The 27,382-nt window shown below is 41.7% G+C and overlaps 1 protein-coding gene across 1 annotated transcript in view; it reads left to right on the top strand.

The window, feature by feature from the left end:
- Nucleotides 1-1,136: 1,136 nt before the first annotated feature.
- The window catches only part of LOC309529929 (uncharacterized protein), a 237,682-nt gene continuing 211,436 nt past the window's right edge, over nt 1,137-27,382 (top strand). Inside the window, exon 1 of the transcript XR_014218512.1 lies at nt 1,137-1,211. The gene's annotated coding sequence lies outside the window, so the exon portion shown is untranslated. The remainder of the gene's footprint in view (nt 1,212-27,382) is intronic.

Here is a 27,382-nt window from a genome sequence, read left to right as displayed (position 1 = left end):
CTAGCAGAAGCCCACACAAGGACTTTGAGTAGTGAAAAAAGACATTTCCCCCTTTCTACACCCCCCGTGTGTTCCCATGTGCTCCAAACTTGATTTGGGGTAGTGGTGGTTCTGCATAACCCCCTAGAACAGAGACAAGTTGGGAGGAGAGGGGGAATCATTCCCTTAAAGGTAAAGGTAAAGGTACCCCTGCCCGAACGGGCCAGTCTTGACAGACTGTGGGGTTTGTGCGCCCATCTCACATTTATTGGCCGGGGGCCAGCGCTGTCCGGGGACACTTCCGGGTCACGTGGCCAGTGTGACATCGCTGCTCTGGCGAGCCAGAGCCGCACACGGAACGCCGTTTACCTTCCCGCTGGTAAGCGGTACCTATTTATCTACTTGCACCCGGAGGTGCTTTCGAACTGCTAGGTGGGCAGGCGCTGGGACCGAACAGCGGGAGCGCACCCCGCCGCGGGGATTCGAACCGCCGACCTTTCGATCGGCAAGCCCTAGGCGTTGAGGCTTTAGCCCACAGCGCCACCCGCGTCCCTAGGCAAGCTGAAAACCTTGTGCTGATGGAACGATTGCCATAGCTCTACAATGAATTCCTCCCTTTGCTTTTAATCGTTGCACGCTTAATCTATTTGCCATGCAGTATCTGATTTACTGTGTAGACTCTCAATAGTGACCAGAGGGGTGATACAGGTGAGGTAGTGTTGCTCACCTGTCTTCCCAACACAGCATGTCCCTGCTGGTCACTGAGAGGGGGACCTCAGCATGACATAGGAGCAGCAACAGAGCCAATAGTATTCTCCAGACACTGTAGGCACATTGCAGCAATTGCCCCACTGTCTTGGCCCTCCCTTTATCAGTAACTGGCAGCATTGGGAAGCCAGTGGGTAATGCCACCCCGCTGCACTGCTCTGCCAGCTGCTACTAGCTACTGCACCGCAAACAAGATAATCTTGTATAGTTGTACTCTGACTGAACATCAGAAATCAGAATCAAGTTAGCTCACATCAGAGTCAGATTTATTTACTAATGTTAGACGTACCAGTGCCACGCAGTGTGCTAAGTGGGCAACGTTATACCGCGGAGTCTACGCTGTACGCCCCCAGAATTTTATTGACTGACAGTATTTTACATCTATTGCACAGATATGCCAGACAGGAGTGGGGGTCCCAGAATATCATGAAGCACAGAGACTCATTGCCCTCTGATCCTGTAAGGTAGGATGCGACTTGCTATGATTTCTTTGCCATGCGCACAATCCGACTTGCCAAATGTGTCGTGGTGCAATGGGAAAAGGGAAATCAATATATACAGTAAGTGAAGAATATAAACAGTTACTTGGGAAATGACAGGGATGGAAATATTTAAATTATAAGGGTGTTTTTCAATCTATTACTTTTATTATCACATTCTAATTCAACTTGCCAGCACTAATTTCTTTCTTTCTTTCTTTCTTTCTTTCTTTCTTTCTTTCTTTCTTTCTTTCTTTCTTTCGATGTGGAAAGCCTTTATGTAGACTGGAATAAAATAATTTGTATTCTAGACAAAGTCATCTGGATATAACATACTGTCAGTCCAAAGGCTTTTCTGTTTTCTTCTGTTGGTCTCGTGTGTAGAGGGGCAGAAAGCTGCAATCTTAAAAAAAATTTTAAAGCTTCATTTTTTTAAAAAAATAAAAATTAATGTGAGCTTTTACAATTACAGTGTTTATTTAGCCAGTATGATCTTATTTGGTACAGCGCTTTGCTGAAAGCCAAGAAAAATTGAGTTTTCAGAAGTACAATGAATTTGAGTTTGGTGAGGCTTCTTCTCACATAGGTGCATAAGTCGTCCCTACAGCCGAGAACGGAGGATCCTCCATTCACGGCTGCTGCCACAAGCAGAGGATCCCGGCACCGTCCGCATGACGCCGGAGCAGTGCTGGCTGCAAACCGCTATACAGCACACCTGTGGCGTCGCTATGTACAGCGCATGCGTGCGATGCCGCACATGCACTGTACTTAGCGGTTTGCCGCTGGCACCGGGATCCTCTGCTCACGGCTGCAGCCACGAATAGAGGATACTCCACATGCGGCTGCTCGTGCCGCTGTGAGCCCCCGCGGGGTGACTTCTTGTTATCCCTGCAGACATGGAACCCGGGGTGCACCGCCCCCCCGCTCCCCCATTGCAATGCCACTGCCTATCAGCCTCAGACAGAATAGCCATTGACCAGGGATGATGAGAATTGTGGTTCAGCAACAATTGGAGGGCCACAGGTTGGCCATCCTTGGTGTACATTATTGCAACATCAGTGTCATAAACTGTGAGGCGAAACATGCAAAATTATTTCCCCCGTTGCTGTCCTATCTATTGACTTAACTATGATAAAAATGACATATTTCCATGGGCCAGGCTGGCCAATTTCATACAGCAATGGCCCATAACACGAGGATCGTGATGGTTGTTCAGATCCTAGTTTCATGCATGCGTGCTTTGGAGTGAGATTGATTCAACCCGATAATGGCTTATGTCAAAACATCAGATAATTTAAGATTCAGTATAAGGCCACAGTAAAAAAAAAACCAAAAAAAAAAAAAAAAATCTCACAAAGGTCCAAAGCTAAAATTTCAGCAATGCAAATCCTAGTGCTTTGGATGACAGAGAAAATAAAACAGGCTTAATAAATGGGGAATGAGTCAGTCATTTCAAGCTTCATCAAAGGCCACAGCTGCCCTTAACTTTTTACAGCAGACTTCTGCTGCCTTTCAACTTTACATTGTTTTATTTACATCATTTAGCAGCTGTTTTATTATTGTTTAACTGTTGTTTCTTTTGTTTGCAAGGACTTAGTTATTTTAATAGAAAGCTGGGGTGGAAAGCAAGCAAGCAACCAGACACGCAAAATAATTTGCCGTCTATGGAATGCATTGTATTTTTATAGTTCAGCCAGTTATTTCCAGATATCAATAATAATCTGAAGGTCCAGGAAGTCAGGAGATGGGATAGAAGGAGGGATGAGAGTTGCAGTCTTTTATCCAGTGCAACTTACCTATTTCTCTCCCGCATATGGTGAGATGGGCCTGGCCTTCTTTTTCAGACCTAACTACTTCCAAAATAAACATGGCTCCCACATCCTGAAGAAGAGGCAGTGACACTGTCTCCTTCTTCCCTTTCTCCTCTCAAATCTCCCATGTCAGGCACTGGAAACAACGTTAGCAAAATAATTTAAATCCCCTGGAGAGAAAATAAAGCCTGATAACACTCACTGAGGAAGCTGAGCCGAAACAGTGTATAATAAACATGTTGGACAGAGGTGAAGAAAGATCTAGAAATATGGTCAAGATTGAAACTCTCCTTGTTAGGCCGAATGGCTGTCATTAAGATGAATGTATTGCCTAGGATGTTGTTTTTATTCCAGACACTCCAGATCTTGGACAAGATGGATTGTTTCAAGAGGTGGCAAAAAGACATATCAAAATTTGTCTGGCAGGGCAAAAAGCCCAGAATAAACTTTAAGATTTTAACTGATGCAAAAGATAGAGGGGGTTTTGCCCTGCCGGACTTGAGACTTTATTATGAATCGGCAGCTTTTTGCTGGCTGAAACAATGGCTACTTCTTGAGAATACAGACATTTTGGATCTAGAAGGGTATGATAATAGATTTGGCTGGCATGCATATATATGGTATGACAAGGTAAAACTGCATAAAGGCTTTAAAAACCATATTGTGAGGAAAGCACTGTACAATGTTTGGATAAGATATAAAGATTTGCTGGAAAGTAAAACCCCTAGGTGGTTGTCACCAATGGAGGCTAAAGAGGTAAAAAAACTAAATATGGAATCCAACTGGCCAAAATATTCTGAAATTTTAGAACAAGATGGTGAAAGAGTTAAATTGCAGAGTTTTGACAAATTAAAGTCTAAGGTGCGAAATTGGTTGCATTACCATCAGATAAATGAGGTATTTAAACAGGACAGGAAAATAGGTTTCCAGAGGGAGAGGTCGAAATTAGAAACAGAACTGTTAGAACCCAATACTAAGAACCTGTCGAGAATGTATAATTTGCTGCTGAAGTGGAATACACAAGATCAAGTAGTAAAACCAGCCATGATTAAATGGGCACAAGACATAGGTCATGACATAATGATTGATGACTGGGAACAGTTATGGAACACAGGTATTAAGTTTACAGCTTGTAATGTATTAAGAGAGAATATAATGAAAATGATCTATAGGTGGTACATGACCCCAGTCAAACTTGCAAAAATTTATCATCTGCCCAGTAATAAATGTTGGAAATGTAATGAGACGGAAGGTACCTTCTATCACCTTTGGTGGACCTGCCCGAAGGTAAAGGCCTACTGGGAAATGATCTATAATGAAATAAAAAAGGTCCTTAAATGGACATTTTTGAAAAAGCCAGAGGCCTTTCTTCTGGGTATGGTAGGCCAATTGGTGCCAAGGAAGGACAAAACATTTTTTATGTATGCTACCACGGCGGCAAGAATTCTTCTGGCAAAGTATTGGAAGATGCAGCAGCTACCTACTCTGGAAGAATGGCAAGCGAAGGTGATCGAATATATGGGAATGGCAGAAATGACCGGCAGAGTTCGCGACCAGGGGAGAGAGACGGTGGAAGAAGACTGGAAGAAATTTAAAAAATATCTTAAAGACTGTTGTAAAATTGATGATGCTTGAGATGTTATGGTTACAAGAAATAGAGAATTGCAGCTGTAAACTATAAACTTAAAGAATGTACAAAGAAAATGAGCGAATTAACTGAACGAAGGGTTGCTGAGAAAGGGTTAATATAAGGATGCAGAAAAAGGGAGGTATGGGGAAGTCCGGGAAAGAAGGTTTTAAAAATAAGTTTAAGAAATTATACATGTTTATTTGTTTGTATGTCTTGTAGGGTTTGCTTTGTTATTTGTTATTTGTTTTATTATATGTTTGGAAAATTAATAAAAATTATTAAAAAAAAAATAATATAATAAACAGAGAGATTTTGCATTTTCTAATTCAGGCCTTGTATATAGCAAGGAGATATTTAACCAAACGACAGAGGAAAACTCCCTCAGAACTGTGCTACCAATCAGGGCGCGTGCTGCCTCAGCAAACACCAGGCCGTTCTGTTTAGTTGCTGAGTAACACCGCCACCTGTCTCTCCCTTTGCCACATTAACGGAATTAAACTTTTAGTTGCACACACAATGGTCTGTGCTCTTGCCTTCCAACAACTGAATGGCCCTCCCCTGAAATTTTGGATAGCTCCGCTTCAGAGGTTGAATGAAGCAGCTGCGTTGGGCAGGAGAATGCCATATGGTTGCGCTAGGTCTTGTGCTGTTTCCGGGGGCCACTCAGCCTCGCAGCCTCGCAACCTCTCGTGTGCAGGAAGCCGAAGACAGCAAGGTAAGAGAAGGGAAGGAAAGAGGGGGCGAGTGTCCTCTTTTTTTTTGCTCTTCGGAATATGGAAACCCTATTTTTGTTATAATCCCTGATGTATGTTCCTTCACTGCTTCCCACCCCCAGATACAAGGCTAGTTAAGGTGAAATTGAACAGCTCATAGCCTAGGTTTATGAGAGACGTATTGAAGGCTCTCACACAGACAAGGTTGTGTTTGAAGTTGCTTTTAATGTTTTGTTCATGTTTGGTAGAAATGATTAAATATCACCACATCAATGGGTAGGGTGCCAAGATATGTAGGATGCATGTGCGAGAATTGTAACATACATGTCAAAGTGGCTGCTCAGAGAAGCAGAGAAAGGCACTGGTACACTATGAAAAGGAAATGGTTTGGAGAAAAGTGATAAGTGGTTGACTACAGAAGAAGCTTCTGTGAATGAAAAGCATACAGGTGTTTTTGTGTGCATGTGTGCTTGTATTCTTTTTTTAAAAGAAGGGCTTTCTGGTGCCAAGAGAAAATTAAATAGTATTATACAGCTGGAGAAAGCTGGTGCTACACAATTTACCAGGGTATATGGAATGCACGTAAAAATGTTGTGGAAATGTAAATTTACAGTCATAACAGAATAAAGTAGAGGCAATAGCACTGAATTTAAAAAATAGATTTGTGCATAGGTAGGGTTGTATTCAGCCAACTAATACTGAGAATAGACCCATTTAAAGTAAAAGACCTAAATTAGTCAAGGTGATCCTTCTTATTCTCCCCACCTCATATTTTTGGTGATGGAAAAATAATACAGATTTTATTCACACTGATGTAAATATATATGTGACACAATATGTTGTATACTGCCCCATCATGGTTACACGTTTGTAACCTGGCACTTTCCCCAACAGATTCCCCCCCCCCATGCAAAATAAATGATACAGCAGCAGTGGCTGTAGTTCTGTAAGTAGCACAGACAACATATTCACATTTTGTCTTCCATGTTCTTCTTGGGGGCCAACCAAGCTACAGTCTGTGTCAGATGTGACATTTTGGTTTCCTCTGGCATGGCTATCAATGGGCAACTCTGAGTCAAGCAATAGCTGGTTCAAATCCAAGGGAAGCACTGGCGTGCAACTTTTCTAAAGGGCACCTAGTTATTAAAAGGCATTTCCCAAGTTTAGTCATATGAAAATCATTGGGTAGCTTGACCTGCTCACCCCACTGAGTCCAAAAATAATACGGAATTTATTATTTTCAGTTGCCCAAGTCTTATGAGCATCTGAGAAATGTGGAAACTGGAAGTCAATGTAACGTAATCTCGACAGGAAATTTTTCTGAAGTTGTTAAGTTAACACCTTTTGGGTGGAAATGCCCTGCCTGTTGGGTTATGGAACTAACAACACACTCTCAATGCTACCTATTAAAACATACTGCCTATGATGATACTAATTCAGATCCCAGACTTCTGCAATTTCTTTTTAAGAACCTCCTTTTTTGCCCCCCAGACAAATATTTCCTTATTAAACACACATTCCTTTGGAAAGTATCCCATGAATGCCTGCTAGAAAAGGCTTGCAACGGAAGCCGCTGTGTTCCAGTATCAATACACGCAGGTGATATATAAACAATGAACTGTTCTAAATGTTGTGCAGCTTGCATGAGCACAGACATGCCACTAGGATTCAATATGCCACTATGATTTGCAGGCACTGAATGTATTTAAAAAGGATGTGTTTCTTGGAACAAAAAGTCCTGGGATTTTTACACATGGAGACGGGGAGACTTCATTGTTCATTCATAAATATGGATTGAAGGGTAATAACGTTCTGCTTTAGAATAACTGAAATTGGGATGTGGTGGTGGTTAGGATCATATCAATGGCCCACCTGATAAATGGAGGTTGCCACTTTTAAAAGGGTTATGTAACATACATGCCAAAGTGGCTGCTCAGAGAAGCAGAGAAAGGCTTTTTTAAAAGGCTTTTTTGAAAAAGCCTTTGCCGTATTTGCAGGCTGTGAAATTGGAAAAGGATGGATTTCGCCAAATGTGTTTGTGGGATGAAGGCAGAATTTGCCCGCAGTTGAGGAGGCTGGAAGAGAAGCTAATAATACATTTCTCTTCTTTTCTGGGAAAAAAAAATTCTGCTCAGTTGAAACTAAATGAAACGACGTTGTTAGTTTATAACTGGTGAATGAGGGAAACAATGAGCTTTGAGAGGAGGGTTGGAAGGAGCAGAGGCGAAAGTCATTGCTCCCGTCTACAATATTAAAATAATTTTGGAACTGATACACTGCTGTGCTTGAGATTCTTTACTCCACTTGTGGGTGGTGAAATTGGTGGCACCATTTCCCAAATGTTCTCCACGCTGCTCCTGAAATATTCCAGCTGATCAGGGGAGCCCAAGAGAGAAAATTGCTCAGGATATTCTTTTCTGAGAATCTTCAGATCAACTCTAGTTCTCATTCTGAGAAGAGGCTTCTGTTTATGGCAGCAAAATGTGAATTAAGGGAGATGGGGGAAGGGAGGGTGACCAAGGAGAAAGAAGAACATAGGTTACTGTGCTCAAGCATTGCATCCCAGGAGGATGGTTGTGCCCAACCACACCAGTAGCTATGGACGTGCAGACTGCTCAGGTATAGTACATGAATGCAGGAAACTGGCCTTTCTCCTTCAGTTCTTCTGGACTCAACTCTATTTCAAATAAAAATTCCACTGCCGCTAAAATATTACAGAATACGAGGTTCTCTCCCTGCCCCCATAGTGATGCTAATCTCTCCCCCCACCCCAATAGCACATGTGAGACGTAGACACCAAGTCTTTTGGCTAAAACTAATGCTAAGTTGCTGAAGCTGGGTAGTATGATAAAACAATTATGAAAGAACTTTGAATACACCCAATCAGGAAGTCCTGAAGGACAAGCCCTGCCCAGTTCAATGTGGCTTGTGGCGGCTTGTGGCCATTGTTCCTTCAGATGGTGTCTCTGTTCCCTATGCCAGAAGGAGAAAATGGCCAAGCTTCATTAGGAAATACTTGCAGCATGCTATTAATTAGATTGAAAGTTCAGCAGAGAAACAGTAAAAAGATTTAAAAACCAAGAAGTTCCATGCATGACTTATTTGCCTTAGGATTTACATCTTGGCTCCCTTGCAGAGTTTCCAGTCGCTCAGTTTATATGTTCTTGCCTATGAGCCTCTTTTTTAAAAAAAGTTAACTCTGGGAAGACAGCAAAGGCAAACTGTTGAGCTGCTGGTGATTGCTATAATTACTGCATATGTGACATAATTACTTCACAAGAAATCTCCAGCCACTTACCAAAATGCATCTGCATTTGGCAAGAGGAAAAGGTAAAGATAAGATCATTCAGACAGATTGCCAGAGTGCTGGAATTAGACAATTTATTAGATTTTAGTCTCACCCTTTCCTGAAACTTTGGGTAGGCAGCAGTTAAAAGAAAAGAAAAGAAAAACAAATCAAAGGCAGTCTTGAAAATAAGAATAGAGTTCTGTAATCACTCCTGACTTCCAGTACCAGTTTGCCACAACCACCGAAAGCTAGTTCAGGTTCAGACCTTTGAGAAGGAAACTTCTTTTACATGCTCTTCTCCAGTTAAGAAGGTTTGATCCAATAGGGCAAGTCTTGTGCAGAGTTTATTTATTTTCATGTAAATGTGTAGCCCACTTTCCAACTATATACTCTTCCAATTGGCTGTTAATAGGAAAAAAAATCATAGGGCCTCTCCTGCCTTGGTCTCTACAGTCACAGCAGGAGCTGCAACCATCCAACAGCTTGACCCCACCCTCAAAAATGCATTCTTCCATTGTCCCCCAAGACAGACGGATACCAACAATGGACCCAACTAAGCCATATGCAGAGTGAATCCACTGAAGTCACTGGACATAACTAAGAACAGCTATACTCTTAACTAACCACCTGAAAATTGCAGTGGCATAAACCTCATGGATTTCTCCTGTTTCCTATGAAAGGCAGCTAGAGTGGTGGTGCCACCTGAAGCAACATCTCAGCAGCTGATCTTAACTCATAGACACAGGACTATGGGAGAAAACTCTCCATACAATTTCTTGGAACTAAGCTGTTTAGATGATTAAAGATCAAAACCAGCATCTTGAGTTGGAACAAAATGGTGGGCAGTGAAGTTCACAAAAAATTAATAGGTTCTATATCATCCCTAGCTAACAGGACCAGTGGTCAGGGATGATGGGAGTTGTAGTCCCAAAACATCTGGAGGGCTGAATTTGCCTATGCCTGTTCTGTATAGTCCCTATGAGTAGCTTCAGATAAAAACTTGGCTGCCCTCTTCTTCTGGAGTAGTTGCAGTTTCTGGACTACTTTCAAGGGTAGCCCTGCTTACACTATATCACAGTAGTCAATGCAGTAGTGAGCAGAACACAGAAGCAGATCTGTAGTCTCTGTGGCAGCTTCAGGTGGCAAAAACAGCACTCTGGGCCAGAGCTGTCCCTTGGAGTTTGGTCCAGAAGCGCTGGAAAAACTGCAAGCCTGATCCTTTTGAAGGCTCAGCAACTGAATTTATGGTGCCTGAAAAACCCTGGTCATGGAGTATTGAAAGAACATAATGGAGTTTAAAAGGCTAAAATAGGAACATTTAATACTACAGGGAGATTGCGTTAAGCACACTGAAAGCCCCTTCTCCCCTCTTAACAGTTACTGTAATGAATTTACATCCTCTAAATGAGTTCATTAAAATTACACAGGATCAATTGGCACAAGCGTCTATAAAATTATTATGAGTTTCAGACTGAAGTATTATACACTATTTTCCTGGACTGTGGCCATCTCCTTCTATAACTTGAAGAAAGAATTAAAAAAGAAAAGACTGTAAATGTCAGCCCATGTATGTTGTTGGGTTATGGAGAATTGTGTCAGGTTCTAGAGTTTCATATGATGCAACCTGCAAATGTCCAAGTTGGCATTGTGCACAATAAAATGGGGAAAATGTTTCTCTTGAAACAAAAAGCAAGTTCAGAACTGCTGAGAGCCAAAATACAATGTTTGCTTTAGCCCTAGATAGCCAGGTAGCTCATGTCCTTTCCAGCTCAGATTCTTATGTTAGAGCAGAAGTTGGAAACTGGTGGCTCTCCAGATCCAATTGGACTACAACACCCATCATCCTTAACCATTGCCCATTCTGGCTGGGGCTGATGGGAGCTGGAGTACAACAGCATCTGGAAGGCCTCAGATTCCCCATCCTGTCTTAGACAAACAAAGAAATTATGACCCCCTAGGAACATTGCCCAGCAACTTTCTGAAAGGTAGCATTCAGCTGAGAATAATGCAAGGCCTCTTAGTTCCAAGGCCAAAACATCTGCTTAGCTCACTCTCCTAGGTAAAGTCTAAATATCAATGCATACTTAAATAGTCTCAAAGCACCAAACTCTCTATAGGAAATTCTGAAAACTTTTGCCCACTTTGTGTTTCACCCCCAAAGCTCCCTCCCCACCTAACCTTCAACCCCTTCTGTGCTTTTGCTTTTTACTCCCTCCAAACATCTCATCTTTACTGCATTAAACAGGAATGAAGAGTTTTCTTTGTGTGCAGAATTTTATGTTTGCCTTTATACCACCAGTGCTCTTATAGCTAGGAGAAAAACCTTGAGAGTATGGAAACTTGGGAAAAGTCTAACACTGCCATTCCAAGAAAGGTAACTGCTAGTACTTGTGTGGACAAGTTACAAGAAGCCACGGGTTCCGCAGAACTTGAAAGTTGTGCCAAAACCAACAGTGACTCGGGTGGCAAAAATGCAGCTTGTAAATTTCTGGACCTGAAACTCCTGTATATAAATTAAGTATTGTTTAAATGCATGTAGGCTGGTGATGTCAACACACGTCGTATATCTGATGCAAAACATTTCTTCCTGCTTGAGAAAAATAGAGGCTTGACTATGCCAGCTTGCAGAGGCCTATCCAAATCCATCATTTGTTTGCAGTGGTATCAGCCAGATGTCAGAAAAGGAACAGTTTAGTACCTTGTAAGGTTTTTGGGTTTTGCAGGGAGGAGTTTGTTGCATTGGACTGCTGCGGTGTCCCCTGCATGGGCACATAGTTTTAGAACATCTTGGAAAATGAAAACATTTAGGACTGCATGCAGTTTAGGAAAGCCAGCACAGTGTTTCTTTTAAGACCAGGATTTTCAGCTTTAGAGCAGAGTTGTGACTCGTGTATGTGTAGGTTGTCTCCAATGTGTTGGAGACCAAAGGTAGCAGCCCTAAACCTGGGTATAGTAAATGGTAGTTACATCTGAGCAGAAATTAAGGACATTTGATTTGGACAAATCCTGAATCCTGAGCTGATGTAGGCCACATGGGAAAGATTCAGAGTTCATCTGAAATGAAGTGACATCTTTCCAATGCACCCTGAATTGAAGCAGGGACCTCTGAAGCAATTTGGGGCAGTGCAGACAGCATGTCTGCCAACAGTGAAACATTTCTCTCCAAGCTTCCCATGCAAGGTGTTAAGTTGTGGGTAAACATATCAGACGACACAGCGATTCTTCAAGCAGCTCTTGTTTATTCACAGGCCAGAACAGAACAGAACTGAACTGAACTGTTCTGCCAACCTGCTTATATAGAGCTCCACTACAATGCAACTGTAACAACTTTCTGTAACTATCCAATCACTGAACGTCACTTTCAATCCCTTATTTGCATATGTGGACCTGAGTGAAAACTATCTACAGTATCCCCCTGCTGGCCCAGGGTGAGAACTTCAGTACATAACACAGGGGACATGCTAGGGTGGGGAGAGGAGAGGAGAGGAGAGGAGAGGAGAGAACTCTTTTGTGACTGATAGGTCTAGCTACTAAACAGAAACAATGATTTTACCTGGGCTGTCTAACTGCAGTGCCTTGGAGGAGGGATGCAGAAACAACATATAACCTTGCTCTTGTTTGTTTTCCTAGTTCTACTAGTGGTGCTTGCTTGGAAAATGCTGGATATTCAAGTCACCCTCCCTCTGCCAGATGCAGAAAATGCTGAATATTCAAGTCATCCTCCCTCTGCCAGATGCCCACACAATCCTCACTGTCAAATCACCGTTGCACTTTGTTTCTGCAACATTTGGTGCCAACTGGGCAGAAGGCAAGCCTGAAGCTGCCCTGCCCCTCTTTCATAATAGTTTCTTAGCCTCTGCACCCATCCCTCTGAACTTTTGCCTCTGCTATGTACATTACTTTCAAACAAAAATTATTTCCTTAAAAACACGGTGAGGGAAGCAAATCCCTTTTAGTTATTCTACACCCCCCCACAAGCTTTAAAAGTGCCTAGTACACACCTGCTTGCACCTAATGAAATTTGGCTGATTACTTACCCATGGGCATCTATATGAAGCATTCTATATTTTGTTCAGATTGCCCACAAAACAATACGGGATATTATGCAAGTCCTCACATAAACCTATGGTGCTCAGTGCTGAAATTGAGAGATAAAACCCTCTGCTTGCTCTCTGGAGAGAAGGCAGAGTGCATTATTTCCTAAAATCAGTGTTGTGGTGCTCAGCATAAAGAGTTTAATGGGTAATAAGGTCCTGGGGGCAGGGCAGGCGGAGCAGGACAGGTAAAAACACACAAAGCCATTGCCCTTAGATGGTCCAGCACACTTTCTCCCTGCAGCAATGTCTCTCAGGCAGAAGCTGTTCCTTATATGGGTGCCAGGTGGGGTTCTGGCACTTACCGGACCTCATGTCACTAATATTGGAGCATCCTACCAGGAAGGAGATGGGCAAGTTGGTGTCAGATTGGTTTCCCCAGTGTGTCCAAACCAAGTGTATTGCACCTCCTCATATGCCACTGGTGATGGGAGGTCAGGTAAGTGCTGTCAGTGGCACTGCCATTGTACTGTAAATCACCTATCTTAGAGCCAAGAAATGGTACAGAAATGCTTTAATAAATTTGCCCCATAGTGAGGCAATGTTTTTCATTTCTTATAACTGTTGGAAACCATATTTGCATCAGCATTAAGCTATATTCATCCCCAATCAAGCACCTAACATATTTCTATTATTAACATTTCATGGTTGCCAAAAACTGGATGATAAATTATCTTAAAGTCTTTGGACAGAATTATTCACTCTTAGTTCAAAGCATTTTCCACTAAAGCAGAAATGTGTCTGAATTACAATGAGGATCAAGTTATGCAGTGAGGAAAATATGTTGGCTTATATTTACAAGCTATCTTCGTTTTGATTCTATAGATGGATTTGGATGCCCATGACATTGTGGATAACAATCTTCTAAGAAAGGAAATCATTTTTGCTGTTCAGTCAAAAGCAGCAAGATTGGAGCTTAAATTGTGGTTTTATATTTCAGAAATGGTGAAGATAGACAATTGCTCTGGCCAATAATTCATGTCAGTAACATCTTTGACTACACTGAAGGATACAGTGGTGCCTCGCAAGACGAAATTAATTCGTTCCGCGAGTTTTTTCGTCTAGCGAATTTTTCGTCTTGCGAAGCACGGTGTCGGAAAAGTTTTGAAAAAGCTTCAAAAATCACCAAAAACCTCAAAAAAGGCTACCACACCGCGTTCTATGAGTTGCTCCTCGAAGTCAAGTCGCAACTGTATTAACGGTGTTAAGAAAAAGGAAACAAACTTGCAAAAAAGTTGCAAGCCCATAGGGAAATTCGTCTTGCGAAGCAGCTCAAAAACCGCAAAACCCTTTCGTCTAGCGAGTTATCCGTCTTGTGAGGCATTCGTCTTGCAGGGCACCACTGTAAAGGCACCATTAGGTGACATGCTCATGCCCATCTCGTTGTGTTGCCCCAGCCACTCTGGGCATCTTGCAACACATATAAAAACATAATCCAACATTGCACATTCCTGATACAGGGCTCCCTTCAGATGTCTTCTAAAAGCTGTGTAGTTTTTTATCTCCTTGACATCTGATGGAAGGGCATTCCACAGGGAGGAGGTCACTGCTGAGGTCACACGCCTTTTTTGTCCACATGATTGTGTACCCAAGGATAGTTGAGGCTGCTTGTGTGGAGAAAACAAGCGACTTTGTGAACCAACTGCAAAGCTCATCTAAATGAGAAGTTGCTTTACATTTTTTGACGAGTGTAAATGTCAATTGTGCAAAGAAGCTGAATTTTAAAAAGTCGAAACAGAAATAAATCAATTCTGTTTATCTCTTACAAAAGGAAAGCATGGGCTGTAAACAGAAGGGACCCATAATAAAAGAGGATATTGATTTTGTGTGGGATATTATTTGCTTATCTCTCATTCTTGTAGTTTTAAGTCTTGCCATTAATGAGATACAAATTGCTGTTTAAATGGGTGTTGCAGCATTTTAGAGCGATCCTACAGCAAAATAACTGAAAGAAGAGAAGACTAGAAAAATGAGAAAAGAGAGAAAGTGGTAGATGAGCATTAATAATCAGTGGTTTAGTATAAAAACTAGCAGAGCTGACAGATTTGCTCCACTGAGGCAGAGCAGCCGTGTTTGATTTAATTCAATCCGACAATTTGAGTGTTGGCAGGCTCAGGTTTTTTTTTCTTTATTAATGACTAGCTAAACACTTTCCTGTTAAATCTTATTCCCTTCTTTGAATTTCATATATATCAGCATAATTACAGGAAACGTTCTAAAATGACTATGTTCCATTCAATTGGCTAATTGTTCAATTAAAGAGAAAGAGATGCAATGCGGTAAGTGCCTATATTATTTTTTTAGAAAAACACACACAGAGAGAAATATATGAACTTAAGGGCAAAGCTACAAACAAAATAGACATCTATCAAGATGACTAAATGTAAGAAATGAGTTAAGAAAAACATGTAAAAATCTTGGAGAAGCTCTTCTGAGGTTGTTCTATCTGCCTCCAGGCTTGGTCCCAACAGACTGCAGGTGGAATTATGGACTTCCAAATCTCAATGGACTCCTACTTTCCCCCTGTGGCCTTTCATACAGCTGGGTCTCATTAGGGAAGCAGACTTTTAACAGAGACACTATCCCTGTCTGTTGACCATGCTATCTGGAGCTGATGGAAGCTGATGGAGTCCAGCAACATCTGGGTTCCTGCAGTATAGAGACATCTGATGGATCCATGCATGGGTGGGTCATGATCATGCCTGTTGACCCTACCACCTCAGTGTGCCTAATACCCACGTATAGCAAGTGTCCACTAGGACCTACATATGTAGATGAGAACCATGTGAATGTTTAGAAACCAAGACATGGCTTCTGATTGGCTGCAGGAAGCTCCTGCAGCCAATCGGAAGCCACAGAAACCACGTTGGACATTGGGGTTGCAAAGAATGTCCACATATCGGAACACTCACTTCTAGGTTTGTGGCATTCAGGAGCCAAAATGTTCGACTCGCAAGGTTTTCAACTTCTGAGGTACAACTGTATTATACAAAATTTGGCTAGAGAATTGTAAAAATGCATACTGGGAACACAAACAACTTGTCAAAATAGTAGATAAAACAACCAATGTAAGCCTAAGTTTCAAGTTTGCAGTTATTACAAATCATTAACAAGAGCATGGTAAACAAGCCGTTTTTTGACAGAATTACAAGCCTGGTAGATGAAGGGAACACAGTGGATGTAGCCTACCTTGATTTCAGCAAGGCATTTGACAAGGTGCCCCATGATATTCTTGTAAAGAAGCTGGTAAAATGCGGTCTTGACTATGCTACCACTCAGTGGATTTGTAACTGGCTGACTGACCGAACCCAAAGGGTGCTCATCAATGGTTCCTCTTTATCCTGGAGAAGAGTGACTAGTGGGGTGCCACAGGGTTCTGTCTTGGGCCCGGTCTTATTCAACATCTTTATCAACGACTTGGATGATGGACTCAAGAGCATCCTGATCAAATTTGCAGATGACACCAAACTGGAAGGGGTGGCTAACACCCCAGAGGACAGGATCACACTTCAAAAAGACCTTGACAGATTAGAGAACTGGGCCAAAACAAACAAGATGAACTTTAACAGGGAGAAATGTAAAGTATTGCACTTGGGCAAACAAAATGAGAGGCACAAATACAAGATGGGGGACACCTGGCTTGAGAGCAGTACATGTGAAAAGGATCTAGGAGTCTTGGTTGACCACAAACTTGACATGAGCCAACAGTGTGACGCGGCAGCTAAAAAAGCCAATGCAATTCTGGGCTGCATCAATAGGAGTATAGCATCTAGATCAAGGGAAGTAATAGTGCCACTGTATTCTGCTCTGGTCAGACCTCACCTGGAGTACTGTGTCTAGTTCTGGGCACCACAGTTCAAAAAGGACACTGACAAAGTGGAACGTGTCCAGAGGAGGGCAACCAAAATGGTCAAAGGTCTGGAAACGATGCCTTATGAGGAATGGCTAAGGGAGCTGGGCATGTTTAGCCTGGAGAAGAGGAGGTTAAGGGGTGATATGATAGCCATGTTCAAATATATAAAAGGATGTCATATAGAGGAGGGAGAAAGGTTGTTTTCTGCTGGTCCAGAGAAGTGGACACGGAGCAATGGATCCAAACTACAAGAAAGAAGATTCCACCTAAACATTAGGAAGAACTTCCTGACAGTAAGAGCTGTTCGACAGTGGAATTTGCTGCCAAGGAGTGTGGTGGAGTCTCCTACTTTGGAGGTCTTTAAGCAGAGGCTTGACAACCATATGTCAGGAGTGCTCTGATGGTGTTTCCTGCTTGGCAGGGGGTTGGACTCGATGGCCCTTGTGGTCTCTTCTAACTCTATGATTCTATGATTCTATTCTATGATTCTAAGCATCACATTTAGGAATGCTACCATCCGTTACAAAAGGTCCCAAGTGAGTTTTGGGAAGTTGGAGATGACATCTCTTTTATAGGAGTGTTGGCAAGCCTTAACGAAGGGAAACAAACCTCATAATAATGTTGTGGGTCACACCAATCTCTGAGCAGTGCGAGATTCCAGGGATTCCAGTTGCTTACACACGGTTTGTGTTTCCAACTCATCAGTTTTCAGTGAGGGTAGGCAAATGCACCATGCAATGATGTCACAGGACACATTGTGCTATACTAGATAGATATTACCATTACTGAGAGGAGAAAGAAATACAGAGCTGTACCAACTCCTTATCTCTAAGAGAGCTTTTCATGATCATTTTGATTTAGACTGAATGTTCTCATGTGCTGAAGTGTAGGAACCTCTACTTCCACTTTCCACATAGTATTACCATTTCGCTCAGCCATTGCCATCTCTCTTCCTTGCTTTTTATAACCTCGTTGTTCACTGAATGTTCCATGTGCTTCCCCTTCTGGTATGCTTGCAATGACCTTCCATCACCAGTACAACTGTCTCCTTTTCTCTCTTCAAAAGACCTCTCTTATCCACCCCTCTTATCTTTCCTTCACAACTGCTCTTGCATTTCCTCCAATTTCCCTTCCACTCGTGTTATGTCTTATCAGATTGTAAGCCTGTGGGCAGAGCCATGTCTTTTTAATTTTTTGTATGGTGTCTAGTTTCGTAATAGGTGTGGTACAAATTATGATGATGACGAATTATGACCACAAAAAGACTGTGGTATATGAATTTCTACTCTATCCATTATAAACAATCCAGATGTTGGACTTTATAATGAACTTGGCAGTTCAACATTATGAAAGTTTATTCAGGAGTAAGCCTTGCTGTGGTTCAGTGTGGCTTACTCTGCATAGTATGCATACAGTTTTAACCAGAAATGATTAAAATTAGAATTTTAATAGGATTTTTAGACTGCATTGCAAGTATAGTCAATTACTAACATACCGGTAGTTGGAGAAAGCTCATTTCAGCATTTATTTGAGATGTGGAAAACGGATGCCTACAGCCAGGAAAACGTCAACTGCTTTAGCTTCTTTCATATCTCAGCTTCTGCCTTCGAAAGTATTTATCGACCAGCCTTTATCATAAAAAACATCAGCAGGTGAAGTGAGGGAGACGTCATGAAATCAGATAACGCTATAAAGTTGTTGTTTTTTATGGGGGATAAAGCACACATGGAAGAACTATTTTGGAGTTTTCTCTTCTCTGCTACTAATTTTTGACTGCATGCCAGAACAAAGACTATGTCATATTATATTATCAGAATTGAAATGAAGGAAGTAGAAGTGTAGGGTTTTTCATTTTGTTTTGCATACCTTGGGGAATTGCGGTGAGGCAGCCCATGGTGGGAAAGAAACACCTGGCCTGTTCCTCAGGGTTGCCTTATAGGAGCTGTGAGTCCTGGTTTGGAAGGTTTGACAGCTGGGCCCCATTAGGGAAGCAGACCTTTAATAGAGATATGTTTAGAACATCAGACGGAACCCTTGCTTCCAATTAGCTCTGGGATAAGTTGTCGTCTGACCATGAGCCAAGATTTCTTTTGTCTACAAGGCCTACAAAAGAACTATATTGTGTGTTTTGTCTGGTTCCCAACTCCCAGGGCTCTTGCCTTTTTTATTCACTTCCAGCCATGCCCAATACGTTGAAACCAAGTCGTGAATCTGAATGCAAAGAAAAGTAAATAGGAGCATACTTGTATCACTCTCTTTTTCTCTATATATTCTCTCTCTCTCTACTGGATATATTCTCTCTCTATTTCAATGTATGTTCTGATTTTATGCCAAGAAAGCCCCCAAAGCAGCTTACAACAACAAAAGTAAAACAGAACAATAAAATTCAGATGAAAATCTACAAAGTGCAGTTCGTAAAAGATAGCGGCAGCATTCTAAAGAACACCCCATCAGATTACAAGATTGTGGAGAAATGGGTGGAAAGGGAAGGTTTTCATTAGGTGCCAATTGGCAGATCTCTCTTGAGAGAGAATTCCACAATATAGCTGTAAACCAGGAGTGGTTTGCGGGTGGAGCAGAACCTCAGCCATAGCCTGCCTGGAGAGATGTTGTGGTCACGAACCAGGAAGGGAAGAAAAAGGAAGAGGGGCAGTGACAAGGCTTGGGCTGCACTGGCAGAAAGGTCTACTTTTGGAATGGGCATATAAACTGGGGGAGGCATTCCTAAGGAAACCTGGAACCAGGCCAATTTAAGTTTTAAACATTAAAACCAGCACCTTGAATTATCTCCCTTCTTCTCTCAGTTGGGTACCAGGGGTTAGTGGTGAAGCTTCATGCTCCGCTACCGGGGGCGGAAAGCAGGCGGGGGTGTGGCTGTCGCCCCAGGGGGCGTGACACGTGCTCTGGGGGGTGTGGCACACCACCCACGGGTGGTGGCGGCGTGCATCCTGGGGGCGTGGTGTGTGTTCTGGGGGTGTGGCGCGTCTCCGGGGGCCCCGCTGCGATAGCACCCTACCGGAATAGTGGTGCTGGGGGTGGTCCGCTCCCTCCGCACCCCTGTTTGTCCGCCAGTGCCAGGGGTACTCATTCCACAAGTGGATCTCTGCTCCTAGGATTTTAGAACCCAACCCAATGTATGTTACACAAATACAAAACGGCATGTACTTTCATGTACACATCCTAAGGCTAGGTTCACATTAGTGGCTTAGAACTCAGCAAGTTCATTTCTGCTCCACTGCATTTCAAGGGCACGTTGCTGTACACAAACACATCAGAGATGGCGAGGGGATGTCTTCACCCTGTGTGCATGGCCTGCTTGGTTCCTCTGTGCCCGCATCCTCCCCTCCTATTCATGTGCATGTGCACGATCATCTGTGGGTGTGCAATGGCTGTCTCAAACGTACAAACCTCAGCTTAGCTGCAAGTGGAATGTGGCTTCAGTTTTCAATTTTAATGGCAGTTGGTTTGAGGGAAAACATACCATACAGCAGTATTTCTCAAGAAACTACACAATAGATATGGATTGTAACCTACGTCATTTGTACTTGGCTGTGTACTTATACTGCCCAAATAGTATGTGTTGCCTATGTTTGTAAAACTATAAAAACAAGAGTAGCAAATGGAAATCCTTGAAAATGCAGATGTGCTGCCAATACGTGGTCTGCAGCAGTCGCTCTGTTGGAGCCTTCTCAGCCCCTTCCAATGGGTTTTGTGAAGCAGGGAGAGTTTTCTCACATAAATCCATAAAACTGCCTGACAAACCTTACATAAAAATGTTTTGTGGTTACTAGATCTATATTGTTCGGTATTTCTTCAAACATAAAAATCTTGCTAATCTCCATAGAGCTTTTAGATACTCAAATACTCCAAAAGTAGAGAACTTTTCAGATGTTCAGTGAAGGGTCTCTGTCCTTGCATCCAAAGCTCTAACTGTTGATTCCATTGTCTCTACAGAATCGGCATGCTTACAAATTGTGTAGGAAGAGGGTTCTGTACAGATACTAGGAGCAGAAACAGAATTCTCAGTCCTGATTCCCAAACCCTCCCCAGTCTACATGTTCACTGAACGTCTGAAAAAAAAAAGAGTCTTTTCTGCATCTCACTTTCTTCTGGCCTCACTGTTTCCAATCCCACTCCAGAATCATATATGTACCTGCAGTTCAGGTTAACACTTTGATAGTCTGATGAAATGGATTGTAATCCACAAAAGCTCCTGCCATAATTTAAGGTGCAGAAAAACTGATGTTTCTGCTGCAAGAGACTAACAGGGCTACTCCTTTAGAATGTGTTTAATTCTTTGATGTTTAGCATTTTGTTATTTTTGTTGATTCTGAAGTAGCTAGAACTTCTGTCTGAGCTCTATCATTTCTGCAGGTCTGGAGAGAAAGTCAGACCTCGTCAAAAGAATAGAATTTGAAATCTGGTAGGCTAACTATAGTATATATAATATCTAAGAGGGTACCAAAGCAGTTCTTTTCTTAGACCAGCATGGGGCAGCATTATCAAAGGTAAGGCATATTTGCAAAACTTCTGGTGGTAGAGCTATGGGTTAACAGGCTATAGGCATCACAGAAGAGATTAACAGGGAGCTAAAACGTCTGAGAAAATGCATGAAGATACTGAATTCTCAGAGGAACATCATAGCTTGCAGGTCTTCTCTTTAGAAAAGTCTCAAGCAAAAGGGACAACTGTATAGCACTGAATGAGGATGGAAGAGATTTATTTGACTGATAAAAAAGAAGTTAGTGAGAGGGAGAAATGCTTACTTCTAAAAGTTTTAAAAATGTGCCCTATACTTAATATGCAATTATTTCCAGAAGCCTTTTTCATGGTGCTGGTGGTTGTCAGGATGACTGGATGTTTAAAATGTTATTCTTGCCATTATTTTTGTTGAAAGAGGGACATTTTCTATTTGAAAGCCTGCCCCCAACCCAAGAAATCAACAGCATTAGAAGTTCAAAGATACTTAAGGAAATGTGTGCTTTTATAGTATCTGTCATGATATTTATTTTCATTTGTAAGAGGCCTTGAGATTGATTTCATCATAGAAAGGTGAAATAGAAAATTTAGAAATTAATTAATTCATAGGACTTGGCCACTTCATCTAGATCAACAACCTTTCTCAGGCAATCGTGTGATTTTTTGGCTTACCTGATGTCTTTGTAGTTACTGCTACCATTTTTTATGATAATGATATAAGAATATTCAGATGGCTCTAAGAATAACTAGGTTATTTAAAATGACAACAATAGTGTTGTCTCCAGGCACAATATACAGCATGGTATTGGTTCTGATCTATAGCATCTCACTTCTTATGTATGAAATAGTCTTAGCCATGTATTCCCATTTCCTTCATGGATCTCTTTTTTTGAATTCCCTTATACTGGAGAGATTTATCACTTTGGATATTCTTATACTGTGGAACTATGGCTTTTTTCATAGAAGAAGGATATCTGGCTTATCATGATGGAGCAGGACCCAGTGAAGACATTTTGCTGCCTGAAGTGAAGGACAAGATGTTGATGCCCCACAATCTGAAATTTGAAACAAGTCAGCATCTTCTACCAAAGCTGAAGGTAGCCAGCTTGTTTTGTCTTCCAGCAGTACCCTTCTGTCCTCTGCTCCTCAGCTTCTTCTTCCTGAGGCAGTCACCTCACTCTATCTAATGGTAGGGCTGACACTGCTGAACAACTTGAGGATGCTAATTATCCATTTTTGGATAAAGGAAAAAAAAATAGCAGAGGATTATTTTCAACTTAACGCTTCAATGTATTTGCTTTTGATGAATAAATGACTATAGCTCTGCACCCAGAGTTAGCAAACCTTCTGATTCTCATAAATGTTCACATGAAGGTGTAATATAAAATATGTTAAGCCTTTAAAATAGTTAGAGGCCAAATTCTATAGATGATACTCCTACTACTAGTGCCACTATTACTACAGCTATAAAGTTACAGCGCCAGAACTAAAGTGCTTCCCACTTTAGGAGCCCAGATACTCTTCATGGAAAAAAAATATATATAGCCAGAACAGAAACGACAAAATAAAAACCAATTCTGCCCTGAGACCCTGAGGAACCAGTCCCTGACAGAATTACATTTGTGGTTTGAACACAAGTTTATGGAACTCAAATGTCCTCTCATCCTCCAGAAACACACACACACACTTTAATGGAGCCAAAGAAGAGTAAAGAATGAGACAGAGGAAACAAGGCTGTGCTGTGTCAGGAAGGAAAATTTGTGGCCCAAAGACTTGGGGTAGAAACATTTTGTCACATGCTTGTGGTACATATTTTCAACTCGGTCTGAATTGCTTTTGCAGAATTACCCTGGTCTATCCATTTATTTTAAGGCACATTTTTTGGTTAAGCTGAAGTCTTACAGATTCTTTGGAAGAGCGAGCAGACCAGTGTGGAGGAATGCAATTTATTATAAGTGCATTTGGCCAACTTATGCGGAGAATGATTCTACAGTCATTCACTTTGTGCAATGTTAAACCACAGGCGTAGGATTGTGACAATTGGGGGGGGGGACATAACATAATCATATGAAGAGCACCAGAGAAGAGCTTGGACTTCCATCTTTCGTCTACAACAGAGTTACTTATTCTAGTCTATTTACTGTACAGAATTAAAAACATCCTCCCCATTCTCTTCAAATTCCCAAATGAATTTGGTCCTTCGTAGCACTAATGGGAATGGATCCGAACCCCTTCAGAATGTATCAGAAGATGTTCCACTCCTTTCTGGCTCAGCTCTTAAATCAAGCCGGGTTTTTCTGCAGGAGTTAGAGGAACAGCCAAGGATATCTGGTTCATAGTTTCTTAACATGCCACCAACAGAATCCCAGGACACTGCATTATGTCTAGATACTTTGTCTCATAATGGATGACAAATGTAAATCTTGCTGTTTTATTTGCAGAAGCAAAATTGGACTTCATTTCCAGGGTAATACGAAGAGTGCTGAGATCTGAGTTCAGATGAAGCAGCAGAGGTCACAGTCGCAGCAGATTGCACATAGCTGCTGCTACTACTTTAGCCAATGAAATTATGATAAGGAAGATGTCAAAGAAGGAAGCAAAAACACTGATACTGACAGTTACTACAGAACGTTTTACAAAATTAACCCAGATTAGTCTTGAACTACATGCCTTTCTCAGTATGTTTAGTCAGAAAGACGATCTACCTGGATTTGCAGGGAGTGGTGTAGGAATCAATATTTTGATGATATGAGTAGCTCATGGGTCTTGTACATGCATGTGTATTTACTTTTCCCCTTGAATATTAAGAGATGGAATTCTGCACACACAGTACAGAGCCTACATGTAGAGGGAGAACAGAAACATATATCCAAGAAGGGCCTTGCTGGATCAGACCAAAGCCAATCTAGCTAACCATCCCGTTTCGCGGTTAGCAACGAGAGCACTACAGACCTCTTCCACTGTTGTTTCCAGTGAGTGGTATTCAGAGGCATGCTTGATCTGCTCCTAGGCTTGATTGCCTTCTCCTCCATTAATTGAATTAATCTAATCCTCATGAGAGGATTAGCCACCTCATGAGAAGACCCTCCCCGGAAAAGAGCCTGATGTTGGGAAAGATTGAGGGTACAAGGAGAAGGGGATGACAGAGGATGAGATGGTTGGACAGTGTTCTCGAAGCTACTAACATGAGTTTTACCAAACTGCGGGAGGCAGTGGAAGACAGGGGTGCCTGGCGTGCTCTGGTCCATGGGGTCATGAAGAGTCAGACATGACTAAATGTCTAAAAAACAACAAATCCTCATCTCAAGTGGCCATCACATCATGTGGCTGTGAAGAGTATGATGACCTGGCATACCGAGTGCTTGTGCATGGCACTAAAGGGGGAGGATGGAAAGCAGTGTCCTGTTGTCTTTTATGGAGATGTCTTAGCACATAAATGCTGCACCCATTGCACACCAAATACGAGTGCTGCACTCCTATCGATCATGATGAATAGGAATAAATAAGAAAAGGACTATTCCTTTAAATGGTTTCCCTATGCAAAAGCCCAACATAGGCTGGATAAAGTAACTAAGGGCATATCCATTTTCATAAAAAATTCTACATTTATGTGAATTGTTGTGAATATAAATGCACCCCACTTTTATACATCTCCAGGGGAAAAGCTGATCATGTAAGGTTCCAGCTTCCATTAAATTATATGCATGTAGAAGTTTACACCATAGTCTTCCCGCTGCAGACCGTATGCATGAGTGCGAGGAGGTACGGCAAGGAAGCCCTATGACTTTGGCAGGAGTACGGATGTATTGATTTGATTTGATTATAACGTGTAGAGGAGGTTCACTTGCTTCTCAGAAGCCTGCAGAAAGATGTGTCGCCTGATCCTCCAAGTAGTAGTTCAGTTGGTAGAGCATGAGGCTCTTAATCTCAGGGTTGTGAGTTTGAGCCCCGTGTTGGGCAACAGATTCCTGCATTGCAGGGGACTGGACTAATGGTCCTTCCAGCTCTACGATTCTCTGACTCATGTTGGTTTCACAGAAGTGCTTTGCAATGTTTCTCATAAATGATATATGCATGAAAAGTGTGCAGTCAGAATGGGAGATCCACAGGGAGTTTGCAGAGCATTAGTGGTACCTGTTCATGGATCTTTCTTTTGAATCAATATAGATTTCCCATCCTAAAGAAATATTTTCCATTTGTCATTTTACCTAGTGTAACCAACTTGGTTACCCTTGAAGATTTTATTCTGTGCATTGTTCCTCCATTTTATGTTTCTGCATCATTCCTCTGGAAGATTTTCATTTATAATAAGGCTGTGAGTCAGATATTTCAGACAAAGACTGGGAACTGCAATTGCAATAATCTGGGGGTGGGGGCTGAAACCACAGCTCAGTGGTGGAACACAGGCTTCACGTATATAGTACAGTGGTACCTCTGGTTATGTACTTAATTCGTTCCAGAGGTCTGTTTTTAACCTGAAACTGTTCTTAACCTGAGGTACCACTTTAGCTAATGGGGCCTCCCACTGCTGCCGCGCCACTGCTGCCGCGCCACTGCTGCCGCGCCACTGCTGCGCAATTTCTGTTCTCATCCTGAAGCAAAGTTCTTAACCTGAGGTACTATTTCTGGGTTAGCGGAGTCTGTAACCTGAAGCATATGTAACCTGAAGCGTATGTAACCCGAGGTCCCACTGTATTTGTGATATTCTCCTGGTGCCCCTAGATAGAGGCAGTTTAATTTGTTTTGATATGTGAAACTTAAATTTCTTTTTATTCTACATGCCCTGCTTCCCTTTGTAATTTTTCCTAGTCAATGAGAAAAATAAGTAGAAGGAATCAACATTGTGGCCAGTGTATATACAGCATTGAGTTTACAAATCAATTGAAGCAAGAATCTTAGCAGTACAATTTTAGACATGCCTACTCATAACTAATCAGGGTGGGCTATGGCCATTTCCTACAACTTTATTCTACACTAAAGACCAAATATCTTCCCTAAAATTGATATTTGGCAGAGGCAACTGATACAAACAGTGCTATTTCATCAACTTTATTTATCTTATTTACCTGAACAGAATAACCAAACTGGTTAAAAGTGCACATTATTGAAGGGTGAAAGGAAGAACTGTAATCACAAGATTTTGCTTGCAAACCATAAAACAAAACAAAAAACTTGCTAACATCTGCTTGGACGATTAAAATCTATCATATGAAATGCAGACATTCTTGGCTTTTTCCTCATTTGAGATAATTGGTTAAGCCAAACGGATGTAGCCTTTGCCTAACAAAAGAGCATTCAGAGAGAGAAATGTAGATGCTGCCTTTAGATATATGTATTTTGCAAGCTCTGGATAAAGTAAGAATGGAAAAGAACAAATCCACTGGGATGCAAAATCAGCAGAAAACCTAACTGAATAAACCAAAGAGAAGGAAGTGGTCAGGAATGAGATCTCAGAGAGGACTATGGAAATGAGAACAGCTTGTAAATATAATTCATGTTCATTAAATGTTTTGAGCAAGTATCTTAGAGCATTACAATGTCGGGAGTCAATTTTATTTGAATCCTTAAAGAGTGGCTGTAGAGTTAACACTTCTGACTGTATTAGTTTGTAGAAGCCAGAGATCAGTGTTTTTAATTTAAAGCCTTGAAGCATGATTTTCAAATAATATATAAATATTCTGTGACCTTTTGGAAGCCACAGAATGTGTGAGAGAACCAATCCTGTAGAAGACTAGAAACTAGAATGTTTTTTAAAAAAAGGAAATGAATAACTTTTTTTTAAAAAATGGCCCTGTTTTCACAGAATATTTGAGGGAGAGGGAAGAATCTTTATGTAATACCAGCAGGCTAATATTGAGAATGTTTCCCAGAGCATGAAGGGGAATGTTAAGGAATCTTCTCAGGAGTGGCTTGTACGTTATGGATATTACTTACTTAATTTAAAATGTTTGGTACCCCTTCTCTCAGTTACTCAGCACTCGGGGTTGGTTATGGTCCAAAATTAAAGCACTACTTCAATCAATAAAACCAGCAGATGCTGTAAAATAAAAGAAGACCAATGACTAAAATGTAAACCAAAATTATAAACAGCATGCTTACAATGCAGTGGTTGCTTTAAATGGTTATATGCGCTTTGGTTTGTGGTGTCGTGGAGAAAATTGCCTGATTTGCCACCCATGAATGGTTCGTCACAAGGCAACAATTGCCATATTGTTATTGCCCAGGGATGGGGATGCCCTCCAGCTGCTCTTGGGCTGCCATCACCAATCAGCCCCTGCCAACATACA

The sequence above is a fragment of the Podarcis vaucheri genome (assembly GCF_965113315.1).
Source record: "Podarcis vaucheri genome assembly, chromosome: 3".
In the NCBI taxonomy this organism is placed as follows: Eukaryota; Metazoa; Chordata; class Lepidosauria; order Squamata; family Lacertidae; genus Podarcis; species Podarcis vaucheri.
This window is presented reverse-complemented; position numbering and strand designations above follow the sequence as displayed.